This window comes from Trichechus manatus, unplaced genomic scaffold (genome assembly GCF_000243295.1).
Source record: "Trichechus manatus latirostris isolate Lorelei unplaced genomic scaffold, TriManLat1.0 scaffold00126, whole genome shotgun sequence".
Classification (NCBI taxonomy): domain Eukaryota; kingdom Metazoa; phylum Chordata; class Mammalia; order Sirenia; family Trichechidae; genus Trichechus; species Trichechus manatus.
Window position 1 is genome coordinate 6,391,924 of NW_004444062.1, and position 17,607 is coordinate 6,409,530.

Consider the following 17,607-nt stretch of genomic DNA (forward strand, 5'->3'; position numbering starts at 1 on the left):
GCAGGATATATTATTCTTGGCTGGCAATTTTTTTCTTTCAAGGTTTTATATATGTCATCCCATTGCCTTCTTGCCTGCATGGTTTCTGCCAAATAATCCGATCTTAGTCTTATTGTTTCTCCTCTGTATGTAACTTTTCATTTTTCTCCCTGCTCTCAGGATTCTTTGTCTTTGGTTTTAGCGAGTGTGATTATGATATGCCTTGGTGATTTTCTTTTGGGGTCTATCCTACATGGGGTTCGTTGAGCTTCTTGGATGGTCATCTTTTCATCTTGCATGATATTGGGGAAGTATCCTATCAGCAATTCTTCAGTGATTCTCTCTGTGTTTTCTCCCCCTGTTCTGGAACTCTGACCAGTTGCAATTTTTTGCTTTTGATTGTATCCCACGTAATTCTTAGTTTTTTTTTCATTTTTCTTTGTTCTTTTTTCTGTTTTTTTCTCAAACAGGGTTGTATCCAAACGTTTGTCTTCAAGTTTGCTGATCCTGTCTTCAATCGTTTCAAAACTGCTCCTCAGCCATTCTATGACACTGTCCATTTCTGAAATCTTGTTGTTTATCTTTTGGATTTCTAATTGTTGTTTTTGTATGATTTCTAGTTGTGAATTTATTTTGACATTTTGTTCCTGTATTATTTTCCTGAATTCTACCATTTTTTGTCTGTATTTTCCATGAATTTGTCTGCCTTTTTCATGAATTTGTCTATTTTTTTCCTCATTTTTGTTTGCTTTTTGCTTCAGCTCTTGGATGGCTCTGGATATTAGAGCTTTAATTCCCCATCAGGTAGTTCTAGTGCCTTTTCTTCTACTGGAAAGTCATCTGGTGTCTTATTTTGGACACCTACTGGAACCATCCTGTCCTGTTTTTTTATATGTTTTCATATTATCTGCTGTCTTCAGAACATTCAGTAGTTATTTTCCTCATTTATTGACTGTAGATTTGTTTAGTCTTGGTTTTTTGTTTTATTTGGTTATGTCTGAGCATGCAGATTGTGCGTTTTTTGTTGTTTGCTCATCTGTGGGCAAGATACTTTTCACTTCCTTGTCCAATGGGTAGGGTCAGTCACTCAGCTATGGTGCAGCAGGACGGGTCCAGCTGATGGGGAGTTGCTAGGATGGGTTGTTTGTGGCACATACTAGAGCCGACAAGGCGGGCCAGGAATCAGTGCAGGGCAGGTTCCAATAGGCCGTGCCTGTGCTACTTGGGGGTGTGATGTTCCGTGTACAGTGCAGGTAGGTAGTAAGGAGGGGGGAGATTGTGATGTTTGGAGGTAAGATGGGTATGCGAAACAGGAGAGAGGAGAGAGAAACAGGAGCCAAAAACAAACAAACAAAAAAGAGTGCTAAGGGAGCTTGCTGTTGGAGTGGAGATATGAGAAACTGATAAATGGAGAAAAACAAAAAGAAAAAAAAAGGGTAAAAGAAAATAAATAAATAAATAAAAGTTAGAAAAAAGAAAAGAAAAGCCCCCAGGGATCCCACCTGTCTGGCTGGGAAGACTGGGGAAGTAGCTCCCAGGCTGCTAAGTACAGCCTGGCTAGAAGAGATAGAGGTGTCATAGAGCACCCAATATTCAGGAGAGAGGAAGACAAGGTATGTATAGGGAGATGAGAAACTGAGAAATGAAGAAATACAAAAAGGAAAAAAGAGAGAAAAGAAAACATAAAGAAAAAGAAATGCCCCCAGGGATCCCACCCTGCAACTGCACAGACGAGGGAGGCAGCCCCCAAGCTGCACAGTACAGCCCAGCTAGAAGGGGCCCCCAAGCCAAGAAAATAAAAAGAAAACAAACAAAGAAGTCAAAACAGAACAAAGCAAAAGAAATGAACAAAAAAAGCCCCAGGGATCCCACCAGTGTGGCAGCACAAGCTGGGAAGCAGTTCCACTGTCAAGCAGCATTTCACAGCCTTTCAAGAAAAAGCAAAGATTGCACACTGAGCCAGGTATTTGAGAGAAAGGAGGGGGAGGTGGTGAGAGGTAAGGAAGAAACCAAAAGAAGCGGAAAAAAGCAACACCAGCAACAAATGGACCTCAAGGAACCAGCCAGTGTGGGCGGGTGGAATCCAAGCGGCACTGGGTGGAAGCCGGTGCCTTCTGACCATGAAACTGTGGCCACAGGAAGCAGAGGAGGCCAAGTAGGGGGTGAAGGAGGGTGGGGGGTGGGAAAGTGTATATTGCTGGTTACCAGTTATCCTGTCTCTTGCTGGTAGCTCCATGAAGCTGTTTTCCCATACTCTCTGTTCGCCAATCTCCGACAAGTGTCCAAGATGGTGAATCTGTGCTGCGTTTAGCTGATAGGGGACCTCCGCTCGTAACTCTTCTTGCTCTCCGTTCTCTGTCAGTTTCTTATTCCATCTGGTGATTGGCTGAGTTCTTTATCTCTTCATTTGACGCCTAGGGTTCCAGGATTGATGTTTGTCTCTGTTTGAAATAATTTTTAAGGTCTTTGCTGTGGAGGCACAGCATGGTGCTTCTGTCTATAGTGCCATGTTGCCCAGAAGTCAGAAATTAAAACATTTTCAGAGTCCTGTGTTAGGCAGAATAATGGTCCCCCCAAAATGTCCACATCCTAATCCCCAGAACATGTGAATATGTTACTTCACATGGCAAAATGCACTTTGCAGATATAATTAAGAATCTTAAAATGGGCTGGGGCAGGGGCGGGGGGGTTATGCTGGATTATCCAGGTGGGCCCAGTGTAATTACAAGGATCCTTATAAGTGAAAGAGGGAGGCAGGGGAGCCAAAGAAGTGATGTGAAGACAAAAGTAGAGTGTCAGAGTGATAAAGAATGAGAAAGACTCAACCAATCATTGCCGGCATTGACGATAGAAAAGATCAAGAGCCAAGAAATGAGTGCAGCCTCTAAAAGCTGAAAAAGACAAGGAAGCAGATTCTCCCCTAAAGCCTCCAGAAGGAAAGATAGCCTTGGTGATCCCAGTGAGACTAATTTTGGATTTCTGACCTCTAGAACTGTAAGATAATAAATTTGTGTTGCTTTGACGCAGTAAGTTTATGGTAATTTGTTGCAGGAGCAATAGGAAACTAATACTAACCCTTAAAAGTATTATGGGCCCTGGGCACTGTGCCTACATGACTAAGGAATAAATTGGCCCTGCTTGTATGTCAGTCACAGCCTGCTCTTATCACTCAAGCAAAAATTAAGTGCAAACTTGACAGGGAATACCGTTGCCTGAACTGTCCCACCTCTTTTCTCTGCCTGGTGAATTCTTCATCCTGTAAGACTTAGCTCAAATACCCTATCTTTTAGGGGTCTGGCCTGCTCATCCTTGCCTTAATAACTATTCTTCTCTTCAATGCTTTGTGTCTACCTCTGTTTTAACACCTATAACATTGTAATGTAATTATGTATTGTTTCTATAATGGTTAAGTACTCGGCTACTAACCGAAAGATTGGCAGTTCAAACCCAGAAGAAAAGTCTGGCAATCTGCTTCCAAAAGGTCACAGTCATGAAAACCCTATGGAGCATAATTCTACTCTGACACACATGGGTCACCTTGAGTAAGAATCAACTCCACAGCAACTGGTGGACTGGTTTATGTAGTTTAGGCCATTAAACCATGACCTTTTCAGAAGCAGAGACTATGCCTTGCTGTGTGTACCCAGAACCTCACATAGTGCTCAGCATGACCAGTGCATACTGAATGAAAGACAGTAATCAAGAGAATTCTTTTCACATTTCCAAGGAATCACAGGATTAAAAGTGGCTATCAAAGAGACTCCAAGTTCAACTATTAAGCTGTTCCTTCTCCTCCTCAATAGTCACCCATCAATGTCCAGGAGCCCATTTTTTCCCAGAGTGCCCAGCACCAAAAAAGTTATCTGAAACTGTTTGCCTTCACCAGCCTATGTGATTCTGATGCTCTGCAGAACCTACATTTGGAAGAGGATGAGCAGCATTTTGGGAAGGCACCTTGAATAAGAAAGACGAGAAACGGACGGAGAGAGGAGAGGGACTGAGAAGAGGACAAGTGCAAAAAAGGCCTGAAGAAGCCAAGAAGGTGGAAAATGAAAATAAAAAAGGAGAAATTGCAAGGAGAAAAAAAAACATCTACAGAAAAGAGGCTGAAGGAAGGAAGGAAGCAAGTAATATGGGATTTGAAGGGACCCAAGAGGAAAGGTGGAAACCCTGGTGGCGTAATGGTTAAGAACTATGGCTGCTAACCAAAAGGTCGGCAGTTTGAACCTACCAGGCACTCCTTGGTAAACCCTACGGGGCAGTTCTACTCTGTCCTATAGCGTCACTATGAGTTGGAATCGACTCGACGGCAACAGATTTGGTTTTGGTTTAATGTCACTTAAACTTAAAAAAGACATTTTTCTAAATATGTGTGTGTGTATACCCACACAATACTTTCATATTCAATTTCTAGGAAACCAAAAACAAAGCGTTTCAGGGTGTTTTGCAGTAAGTCCAGACTCCCTCTGTCATTTTGATTAATTTAAAGAGCACATCTCACAATGAGATGTATTTCTTAGCTCTCTAGATGGTTAACTGGAACTACTCTTAAATGGTTTAAATGGTTTGATTTTACCACTTTCAATTGACTTTTGTGCATATAATCATTCATGGGTATAGGCGTTATCCAGAGAATTTTTTAAAACAATTTTGCTGGTGTGGCGTTTAATTGTTCCCCCTAAGTTGCTTTTGGTACGTTGATATTCCCAGGGGCATGGGGTTTCAGTTTACTCAGTTCTCCCTTGCATGAGCGGACACTGGGTGGTCTCCCAGCTATGTCTGGCCTTTAGGTATTACGGACAGCTCTGTTTTATGTTTTTCACACAGTTCATTTTTCCATCTTAGCTTAAGGACTGAGATATTATTCTTTGTTCTTTTTTTAAATTTTTTTAATGGCTTATTATTTTTCATGGGGAATGGCATTCCAACATTGTTGCCATGGGTATCACGTTTGTGCATAGATGAGCAAATAGAATACAGAGTTATGTAGCTCCTTATAATCTTATTTTAAAATTCATTTGTTTCCCCTGTCCTGAAGCTGGAGGACAGAAGAGTTCATGTATTTTAACCTTCACTTAGACAATTTATGTGACAAGCACTTATATTGTGCTTATGTCTCTGGGTACCACAAACAGTTTGATTCAACTACTAACCTAAGGGTTTGTAGTTCAAACTTACCCAGTGGTATCACAGAGGAAAGGCCTGGCAATTTGCTTCCATGAAGATTACAGCCAAGAAAACCCTATGGAACAGTTCTAGTCTGTAACCCATGGGGTCACCATGAGTCTGAATCGACTTAAAGGCAATGGATTTTTGTTTTGTTTTATATTATATTTTTGGTATATTGTGCTTACTATTTACAAGCAAGCCTTGTAAGGATGATACTATGACTCTCCATATTTTGTAGATGAGAAAATGGTGGCACAAAGAGGTAAGTAACTTGCTCAGCGTCACACATCTGGTAAGCAGCTGGGCCAGGATTCAAATTGTCGCAATCAGGTCCCATGTCCAAACTGTTAACCCCTAAGTTATTAAAAATATCCCCAAACCAAGCCTGTTGTCGTCAAGTCGATTCTGACTCTTAGTGACCCTATAGGACAGATTAGAACTACCGCATAGGATCTCCAAATTGAGTATGAAATTTTTGCTTTAAGACTTCTCTCAAGAGTCAGCTCAGTGTTTCCAGGACTTATACCAATTTTATTTCTGTTCTCATCAGACTCAAGCGCTTCTTTTAAAAAGTCCTGTAAACCTGCTCAGGTATTTGATTTGCATCTTTCCCTTCTTTTAAAGCAAAGTCAGATGGGCTGAATCTATCTGTTCTGAGAAGCCTGATGGCGTTTGTGCCTCTTTTCACCACGTTATTTCCATCACTTCCCTCCGGTAGCTTTTCATGAGGTTTTTCATCAACAAGCAAGTCCTGATTTATGTTTTGAGAACCACACCCAGATGCCATACATAAATGAAAAGTGAACTTTGCCCATGAAAAGAATTTTGATGAATCGCAGGAAGTAATATATTGTGCAGGGAAAATAGCCTTTTGATCTTTTTTTTTTTAAAAAAAAATGTAAATCACTTCACATGAAGAACAATCTGAGTTTAATGAGGTTCTTTAAATGGAGACTACAAAGACCCCCAGAGTTTAGAAAATAGCCCCACTTGTGCTGCTCAATGATTTACTCCTATTAATGGGATGTGTGTACTGAGGAGGCAGGAGGAGATTGAGGGCTATTAGAGGGAATGACTAAAAGCCTTTAGATTAGTCAATTAATACTTCTTGATTATTGAACACTTGTGGCGAAGTGGTTAAGAGCTATGGCTGTTAACCAAAAGGTCAGCAGTAGAAACCCACCAGTTATTCCTTAGACATACTATGAGGCCATTCTACTCTGTTCTATAGGGTTGCTATGAGTCCCAATCGACTCAATGGCAACAGATTTGGTTTTGGTTTTTTTTGATTATATAGAATATGGGCTGGACTCTCTATAACAATGTTTTTCAAACTGGGACTGGGGATCCATTAGTGGATTCTGAGATCAGTGTAGAAAGGAATGAAAAAGAAAAAAGTAAAAATAGAGAAGAATAGAAAACATTAGAGTGAATGACATAGAATAAGGATAAACAGTGTTTTGTGAAACTTTTCTAAATATGTACACACATTAATGTGTATACTAAGCCGTAATGTAAAATGTATTTCCATATACACATGTATTTATATATACATATTTATGTTAATATTGTAATGCAAAATATGTGTTGTGTTCAATTTGAAAAACATTTCTCTGTAGAAAAAAACTAACCATAGGCATTCTCTCTACCCTTTAAGAACTTAGACTACAAGGCAAAAATGATTGTTCTTAAGGTTTTAAAAATGTTAGAGGAATTGTATACAGGTGATCTGGATAGCAGGAGTGAGGAGGTTATCTGGGAAGGCCTCAGAGGGGTCAATTTTAATACTATTCTGCTTTTCTTGTTTGGAGCTCTGTGTGATGCAAATGGTTAATGTGCTCAACTGCTAACTGAAAGATTGGAAGCTGAATCCACCCAGAGGCACCTTGGAAGAAAGGCCTGGTGATCTACTTCCAAAAAATCAGCCATTGAAAACCTGTGGAGTACACTTCTACTCTGACACACATGGGGAGGCCGTTAGTTGGACCCGACTAGATGGCAGTTGGTTACTCTTCTTGTTAATGAAGGTGTATTTCTGAGTGTAAGAAGAATTCTGAAGAGAAAGACCAGAGTCTAAGGAGACATGAGCAGTAGTTGTTGCAACCTCATGGGATAGGAGAAGGCCCTGAGTTGCAAAAGGTGGACTGTAAAAATGTTCTTCTGGTAAGAGGGAAGAAACAGGATACAGGAACCTGGTGAGAAGAATGGATCTGGAGTGCCAATCGAGATCCTATTGGCCCAAACTGGACGACAGATGTGCTTGTTTTGACCGACCTGGTGTTTTAAAAATTAAGAAGTTCTCATAAAAATTTGGATTTCCAGTTGCTCTAAAAAAATCAGAAGACCAGGCACCTCTGTATCTGTACAACACATGGCAAAAATGGCTGGAGCCTACTAACAGGCGCTCCCTTCTGTGCTGTCCACTAGGACAGCTACAAGCACATTTGGCTCTTTAGATTAAAATTAAACTTTCAAAATTCAGTTCCTCAGTTACAGTAGCCACATTTCAAAATTTTAATAGCCACACGTGGCTAGTGTCCACCATATTGAACAGCACAAGTGTAGAATATCTCCATCATCATAGAAAGTTCTCTTGGACAGTATTGCTTTCAGACCTTTGTGTCCCTACTGTTCACTGCTTCCTCACCTGGACCGGCACCATTCCTTTTTGTTACCTGTCTTATCCTACAGACATTTCTATTTGCAACTCCTGAAAATACTATACTTATGTTAGGTTGGCCCAAAAGCTCTGTGACTAAATTTTGGGAATTGAAACCTATCTCAAATGACCCCACACTCACTGAAGTGTCTTCAACTGAGTACAACCAGAATGCTCCTTAGAAAGGAGGATGGTGAGACTTCAGCTCTCTTATTTGGAGATGTTATCAGGAAAGACCAATCGCTAGAAAAGGACATCATGTAGAGGGTCAACGAAAATGAGGGAAATCCTCAATGAGATGGACTGACACAACATCCACAACAATAGACTCAAACATACCAATGATCATGAAGATGATGCAGGCCTTGGCAATGTTTCTTTCTGTTATACATAACGTCACCATGAGTTGGAGCTGACTCGCGCGGGCAACTAACAATAACGACTACAACAGGTACCCAAAGGAGTGGGCGGAACAGAGCTAAAAGGACCAAATAGAAAAAGAGTAACTAACACTAAAACAATGAATAATTTTCCAGATAAAATTTAATACCCAGTAAATTCTGTTGTTATGAGTTGTGGAGTCAGCTCCAACTCATGGTGAATTTACGTATAACAGAACATAACATTGCCCACCCCTGTGCCATCTTCATGATCATTGGTATGTTTGAGGGTAGCTTCTAGCTCTGCCCATATATCACACAATACAAGGGAGAACTGACAGTGATTGGATTTATTTGATCAATGTAGGAAGTCAGTTGAGGTAAATCAGATCTGAGAGAATCATGTGGCTTGCGACGTCTGACACTTCTAAATTAATCAGATAAGTACAAATACGTATCTTATTTTTGTAAGCACCATCATTAAATATTAATCTTTGAGCTCTTTAAACATTAACTCCCCACATCCCTTTTAACGTACAAGAACACAACAAACATCCCAGGAGACCTAATGGAGAAGCACATTGCTCTTGGAGTTACTGCATATTAACAAATTTGGGATCTGGATTGTATTTCAGCAAATTTTAAGTGTTATTTCTTCCGTCTTTTTTGTTGTTGTTAAAGCAAAAGAAAGATTTTATTCAGCATATATTCAAAGAGGCAAAATTAAGAAACAGACAAGCATGCTGCCAGAGCCATGTCTGCCTGAGTCCAAGGAACATTACAGATTCGTCAGTATATATTAAGATTACAAATGGGCAAAATCATTGAAAGCTTCACCTATTCACAGATTGGCTAGAAACTCTTAAGTCGCAGTGATTCTACATTTTGAATCGTCTTTCTTAGCAATCATTGGTATAGGGTTCAGTCAGAAGCGCGTCATAGGTCCAACAATTCTTACTATTCACTAAATGCAAATAGAAAAAGATAAGAGTGGAAAGTATGTGGGTCTTTTGTGCTATGTATGATTTGTTATGTGAAAGTTTCCCTAAAAGATGTTTTCCAAGATTATCCTAGCTATTGTCTTTATACCTCAGGGCCCAGTTGATATGCCCTTGTGAGCCCAGCTCCAGCTCGGTCACATTCTTTATACTCAAGGACCAGAAATAATGGCTCCAATAGTATCTTCTAAATCACCCCCTCCTTTTGATTGGACATTGGAGATAGCACATCGACGATCAATATTTGAACTTAGTCGGGCTCCTACGTGGCAGCTGTGGCAGGCTCGTTAAACTCACAGTGCTGGTTTTCCATTGGATACCATCGAGTTCTTCACCAGGATCTTAAGTAAGAGTGATGTTCCCATTAATCACATTGCCAAAGTGAGCAGGCTCAATGTACATCAGCATTTTAGCCCATGGCCTTCTTTTGCCTTTTATGTGTGTAAGACAATAGAAGATAAGTTTTATTATGTCTAATACTATCAGGTTGCAGACTAAGAATATTACTATTTCTTGCAGTAGTGATGTAGCCCATATACTTATTCCTGATGGTAACCAACCAAATAAATCCAGTATTTGTGAGAATGTTGTAGTATGTAACCAAGTAGCTCGCCGTCTATGTATACCCTGTTCTACTTCTCCTGTGTTATTTATCCAAAGGCAACAAGAGGTATTTGCTACAGAACAGACTATATTTTCTTGGGCTAATAATTTCTACTGTCTTAATGAACTTGCCTTGCCTTAAATTCTTTTGCTGTGGAAATGCATGGAAAATATGAGAGAATCCTGAAAGAATTCTTTTGGCAGTGAGGAAATTTTTTTCAACCTGCATTTGTCCATTGTCGTCACTACCTACATTTTTCCATGTTCACATATGAAAATAATTATTCCTCACTTCAGGAAGTCAGTTTTTAAAAAAATCAGTTTGACTTAAAAGGATCAACACCCTCAATAGGGTCAGACTGGCCCAGTAGACAGCTGGGCAGGAGCCTAGGCCTGAGAGTAATCTGGACTTGCCTGGTGGAGGCTTATGACCTCGGAGCTGACAGGGGAAGTATAAATGTCTGTCCCTAAGAGCTGGGAATAAGCTAACACTCAAGGAAGTAAAACCATTGTGGGCAATGCTATCTCCCTCGTAGTCAAGACCAGCCTCTCTATGCCCCAGCATGTTTTACAGGAGATAGTCTGGATAAAAGGGCCAGGATAGGGGTCAGGGCAGCTGCCTTCTTGACCTAAGTCTTAGCATTTGCGAGCTTCTATTTACTCAAGTGTATGGAGGCCTTCAAGTGGATCCATTTCCCTTTTGATAAATATAAAAATCTCATGTCCTCTTTATTGGATCCTGGTGCTACAAAATCAAACTTTATCTTAAAGCATCAATAGAATTAGGATCAATGTTATGCTTTGGTGAATAAAACGGAAAATATTTGCACATACAATAGGAGTTAAGTCTACTAAAGAGCCCCATGTCAGTGGTTCTCAAACTGCAGTGGGCAAAAGAATTATTTCGGAGTCTTGTTTGGTGTTCCTAGGTGGTGCAAATGGTCAACACACTCAGCTGCTGACCAAAAAGTTGGCAGTTTGAGTCTACCACAGGTAACTCCGAAGACAGGCCTGGCGATCTACATCCAAAAATTAGCCAGTGAAAATCCTATGGAACACAGTTCTACTCTGACACACATGGGGCCATGAATTGGTTGATTATTCTCCCAGAGCATCCCATTCTTTTCCTTCATAGCATGTCAAAATTGGTAATTATAGTTTTTTGATGTTCTCTGCTTGTTTATTGTCTGTCTCCCCAACTTGACTGTCAACTCCATGGGGCCGGACCATGTCTATTCTGTGTTCCACCCAGAACCTCAAATAATGCTTGCAGGTGCTCAGCTAAATACAGATTTGAGTGAGTAAATGAATGAATGAAAGAGAAAGTAAGCCTAGTAATTTCCACAGGCTGACCATTACTGTAGATCCCTGTGCTAAGCAGGAAGTCTCGTCTCACGCTGGTCACCCTTTCCCCTCACTTCTCTGAGTCCCTCCTCTGCTACCTGCTTGTTATCACAGCGGTGAGGGAACTACCCTACCAGATCAGTGTGGCAGCTCTGATTGGTTATTCCCTGGGAATCACTACCAACTGGTGCAAATAATACGTTTACTGGTTGACATGGGGTCCTTAAAAATGAGGCTGTAACCCTGTATAGACGCAGATGATTTTAACCTGGTAATTAATTTTTTAATGAATAAATAATAAAAACAGCCCTCATTTTTTGAGCATTTACTCTGTGTCAAGTATTTTATATGCATAATGACATCCAGTCTTCATGGCACACATACTACGTGCCAAGCATTTTAAATGTATTACTTCATTTAAGCCTTACAAAAGCCGAGGTAGGTGCTGTTATTACCTTCACTTTACAGATTAACACTAGGATTTGATAGGTTGAGTCTTTGGCCCAATGTCACACAAGTAGTAAGTGATCATGTAGGATTCTCCGTCTGGTCTATCTGACTGCAAAGTCCATGATCAGCTCCCCGCTATCCCACTCCCAAATCTGTTCTGAGGAGGAGGAAGGCCTACACTCATCCCCAGGTGAAAACAATGAGTGGTTCTCCTCTTTGCAGGAAAATGGAAGATGTGGAGGTAAAAGAACCAGTTGCCCTCGAGTCAGTTCTGACTCAAGGTGACCCCATGTGTGTCAGAGTAGAACAGCGCTCCATAGGGTTTACAGTGGCTGATTTTTGGAAGTAGATTGCCAGGCCTTTTTTCCAAGGTGCCTCTGGACACAAACTTCCAACCTTTAGCACATTAAGCTTTTGCACCACCCAGGGAATCCTAAGGGAGAGAAGGGGTAAGGAAACTAATACAGGTTATGGTCCTGCCTTGTGCCAGGCACATGTGACTCTCATGAGCAGGGATTACCATCTCCCTTTTTTAGAGAGCCTCAGATGAGTTGAATGGCTTACCTCAGTGGGCCAAGTGGGGTGGAAGTTCTAAGATGCTCCACTTACACATTTGGGTCTACCCTAATGTTGAATTCCTCTAACTCAGGTCTTAGACACTTTGGGGACAATACTGTGTCTAAATCTTTTCAGTCTCTTGCATCTTTGCTTGACAGCAGTGTGGGCCGGGTAATTCACTCTGCTAAGCAAAATGATGACGATGACACATTAAAATTCTGACTCTGTTCGTATTCTGGGGTAACTTCCTTGCTGTGTCCCAAGGAAAGTCATTATTATCCAAACATGTCCCAGAATATAGGGCATTAGTAATACTTTGTTCACAAGAAATCATGGAGGCGAGACATGTACTGTTACTTACCGGGGACAAATGATTTTTGCTTTGCAGTGACACTTTAAATACTAAAATATGAGAAATTTTACACTTTCCTTCCTTCTTCCCTCCCTCTCTAGCTTCCTTACTTTCTTCTTTCTTTTTTAAAAGATAGCATTAAAAGTTAGATGTAGTTTGCAGAACCTTTCTTAAATTTGAACTTTCTTAACCTATTGAAAAGTCATTTTGAAATTATTGATTCACTGATGTACTGATGGCCTTTTTGACAAGAGCTTTTGTTGAACATACATCTAGATGCATATACGGTCTTTCTTACTGGGCAGCTTGGCCTGGTGTTTGAAGTGGGTTTCTGAATGTGTGCCAGATCTGTTCCAAAGAGTTCCTTCCCAGTAATTTAACTTTCCATGTTTCCTCAGAAAGTCCGATTCTCATTTTGGTATCTTATCCTTCTGCTCAAATATTTCTCAGATTTCAGAGGGAACTCAAACTGTGAGACAGAAACAGCAGGGAGAGCAGACCACCCAGGGAAAAACCAAGATGTCTGTTAATGTCAAGATTTCCCCCTGCACACCTCATCCCCACCCCCTCCCTCAGCCAGCTGGACCTTTCTGATGTATGCTGCTGCTTCATCAGTCAGTGAGTTTTCTGTCCTATAGGCCCCATCTGGGAGCAATGGACTACCTGACTCTTAATTAGCAGCTAGCAAGGGAGCTAAAAGGGAAATAAAAATTAATAATGTCTATTTTACAAAACATTCACACCCCAGTTCACGTGAATACTAATCAAAGCATGCACAAAATCGTAGCACATCATGTTTGAGGAAAAGATGTGAGTTATAATATATCCTATTTACATAATTCTGACATCCTGTAATTTCCATCTGATGAAATGCGGCTGTGAAATTAAACGTGGCATTTGATGTGACGACGTTCTAAACCTGGGCTAAAACTGAAGGAAGATATCTTCTAAGTTTTGAAAACCAAACCAAACCCAAATCTGTTGCCATCAAGTTGATTCTGACTCGTAGCGACCCTGTAGGTCAGAGTAGAACTGCCTGCTAGTGTTTCCAAGGAGCGGCTGGTGGATTTGAACTGCCAACCTTTTGGTTAGCAGCCGAACTCTTAACCACTATGCCACCAGTCTCCAGAGTTTTGAAAAGGGGCTAAAAATATGAAATATCCACTTGAAATTTATTAACAATGTAGATGATACAGTAAGAAAGAAAGCCAAAAATTTGCATCGTCACTAAGAGAAAAAAATGTTTAACGATCTTACTGTACCCCCAGCTCCTAGAACAGTGTCTGGTACATATTTATTTTATGAATTGGTTGAGCACAGGTTGGGAGAGGAAGCAGGAGGGAAAGGACGGGGCAACCTAAGAACCCTGCTTCTTGAGAATTCAGAGGGATGGTCATTTGGGGAGCTGAAGAAGAAATTGTAGTTGGACGTGAAAAGTAAGGTGGGCTTTTAAAAATCAAAATGAGGAGTGGATAAAGGGATCGTTGAGGGCAAAGGGTAGGGATTTTAAAAGAAACTCTGGAAAGTGCTCTTAAGAAGGAAAGGAAAGTAGAACAGTGGAAGAGTTAAATGATAGTACATTAGTTTGGAACTTAAGAGATTTCGGGGGTCTTTCCCATGCACAGACTCATAGGATTCCTACAGCACTCTCAGGTGAGCAAACAGTCTTTATAAAGTGTGTATTTCACACTAGGTTATGCACATACATGGGTACTAAACTCTCAGATTGGAAGTTGGACTACATGACCTTTAAGTCCCCTTCCAACTCGGAGGTTCTATGATTTTAAGTAACTTGTCCAAGGTGACAGATACTGGGCAAAAACTGGGTCAATTGTGATATCTGAAAAGAGTCCAGGACTTCTATCAGAGCCCTGGGTTTAGTTCCGGCATCAACATCTATGCCGTCAGTGACCTCTGGTTTCTCATCTATAAAAGTTGGATAATAATTCTTAACTTACCAGTGATTGTGGGGATGTGCTGATATTATACATGAAAGCAATTTTTCTTTACCGGTTTAGGGCACTATTTATTAGACCTTATTTGGGACTATTTGTAATTCATCTTGACCAGTAACCAATTGCTGTTGAGTTAATTGTTGGAATTGTTGGAGACCCCAGGTACGTCAAAGTAGAACTCTGCTCCCTGGGTTTTCAATGGCTGATTTTTCAGAAGTAGACCACCAGGGCTTTTTTCCAAGGAGCCTCTGAGCGGACATGAACCTCCAACCTTTTAGTTAGCAGCCGAGCACATTAACCATTTGTACCACTCAGGAACTCCAATTCACCTTGAGGGTTCGTGATATCTAGTACTATGTAGCAAAGACACTAATTTTTACTTCCCTGAATGATTACAAGGACAAAATACATGTAAAATATATGGTGGGAAGTATAAGCAAAGCTTGGATCTCCACCGTGAACCCAAATTTCACATTAGAGTGTTTAACCAAAAACCCATTGCCAGTGAGTATATTCTTACTGATAACGACCCTATAGGACAGAGTAGAACTGCCCCATAGGGTTCCCAAGGAGTGGCTGGTGGATTTGAACTGTCGACCTTCTGGTTAGCAGCCAAGCTCTTAACCACTGGCGTTTAGGTATCCTCAAAGGTCTCTGGCTTCATTCTTGTGGTATGTCATTGTCTTAGTTATCTAGTGCTGCTGTAACAGAAATACCACAAGTGGATGGCTTTAACAAACAGAAATTTGTTCTCTCACAGTTTAGGAGGCTAGAAGTCTGAATTCAGGGTGCCAGCTCCAGGAGAAGGCTTTCTCTGTCTGTTGGCTCTGGAGGAAGGTCCTTGTCATCAATTTTCCCCAGCCTAAGAGCTTCTCAGTGCAGGGGCCCTGGGTCCAAAGGATGCTCTATTCTCCTGGCTCTTGTTTCTTGGTGGTATGAGGTCCCTCTGTCTCTCTGCTCACTTCTCTCTTTTCCATCTCAAAAGAGATTGACTCAAGATACAACCTCATCTTGTAGATTGAGTCCTGCTTCATTAACATAACTGCCTGTAATTCTGCCTCATTAACATTATAGAGGTAGGATTTACAACACAGGAAAATCACATCTGATGACAAAATGGTGGACAATCACACAATTCTGTGAATCATGGCCTCACCAAGTTGACACACGTTTTTTAGTGACACAATTCAACAGTCATTGATCTACAATCTTTCTTTACACTATGTGGCCCGATAATATGTTTTATTATTGTTTATTTATTTATTATTAAGGAGCCCTGGTGGCACAGTTGTTAAGTGCTTGGCTGCTAACCAAAAGGGCAGCAGTTCAAACCCACCAGCTGCTCCATGGGAGAAAGATGTGGCAGTCTGCTTCTGTAAAGATTTACAGTCTTGGAAACCTCATGGGGCAGTTCTACTCTGTCCTATAGGGTCAATATGAGTCTGACTTGATGACAACGGGTTTAGTTTTTATTATTATTACTATTAGTTTGCAAGAGTGAGTGGTACAGCAAACTTTTTTTTTCTGAACCATTTGAGAGTAAGTTGCCTACATAATGCCTTATCACCTTCAATACTTCAGTGTGATTTTCCTACATATAAGAACATTCTCCTACACAATTAGAATAAACCAAAAACCAAACCCATTGCTGTCAAGTAGATTCCGACTCATAGCAACCCTAAGGACAGAGTAGAACTGCCTCATAGGGTTTCCAAGGAGTGGCTAGTGGATTAGAACTGTCGACCTTTTGGTTAACAGCCAATCTCTTAACCACTGTGCCACCAGGGTTGCAAAATCATAATATAACCACAAAAATCAGAAAATTAACATTGACACATAGCTACCATATAATCCTCAGACCCCACTCAAGTTTTACCAGTTGTCACAATAATGCTCTTTATATCGAAAGGATCCAACCCAAGATCAAAGATTACATTTAGTTGCCATGTTTCTTTAGTCTCCTTCAATTGGAAAAATCCCTATGTCTTTCCTTAGTTTTCATGATCTTAATACTTTTAAACAGGTATTGGCAAACTAAGGTCCATGGGCCAAATCCAACCCAGTGATCATTTCTGGAAATAAAATTCTATTGGAACACAGTCATGCCCATTAATTTACTTATTGTCTATAGCTGCTTTTGTGCTACAACAGCAAAGTAATTGTGACAAAGACTGAATGGCCCACTAAGATTGAAATATTTACTATTAAGCCATTTACAGAAAATGTTTGCCAACCCCTGTTCCAGACAGTGCAATAAGGCAAGAAAAAGAAATAAAAGGCATAAATATTGAAAAGGAAGAACTAAGACTGGTTTTAACTTATTTTATTACTTATATAGAAAATCCTAAGGAACTACTAAATAACTACCAGAACTAATAAATGAATTTAGCGAGTTGCAAGATACAATGCAAAACCAAAACCAAACCCACTGTGGTCGAGTCAATTCCAATTCATAGTGACCCTATAGGATAGAGTAGAACTGCCCCATAGAGTTTCCAAGGTTGTAATCTTTTTGGAAGCAGCCTGCCACATCTTTTTCCTGTGGATTGGCTAGTGGGTTTGAACTGCCGACCTTTCGGTTAGCAGCCAAGCACTTAAACATTGTGCCACCAGGGCTCCTTGATATAAGGCCGGTATATAAAAATCAATTTTAGTTGTAGATATTAGCAACAAACAATTGGAAAATAATATTTTCGAATGCTACTAAAATAACATCAGAAAACATAACATCCTTAGAAATATTGACTGTGCCTCTACACTGAAAACTAAAAATGCTGAGAGAAATTACAAAGGGTCTAAGTAAATACAGACACCATGTTTACATACTAAGAAAAAAAAAACAAAAAACCAAACCCATTGCTTTGAGTCGATTCCGACTCATAGCGACCCTATAAGACAGAGTAGAACTTCCCCATAGGGTTTCCAAGGAGCGGCTAGTGGATTTGAACTGCCATTTTGGTTAGCAGCCTGAGCTCTTAACCACTGCACTGCCAGGGCTCCATATAAGAAGACTCAAAATTGATAAGATATAAATTCTCCCCAAATTGATTATAGATTCACTGCCATCTCAATGAAAAAAACCCAGGATTTTTTTTTTAAAGAAATTAACAAGTTGATTCTAAAGTTTATATGAAATGCAAAGAATCTAGAGTAGACAAAA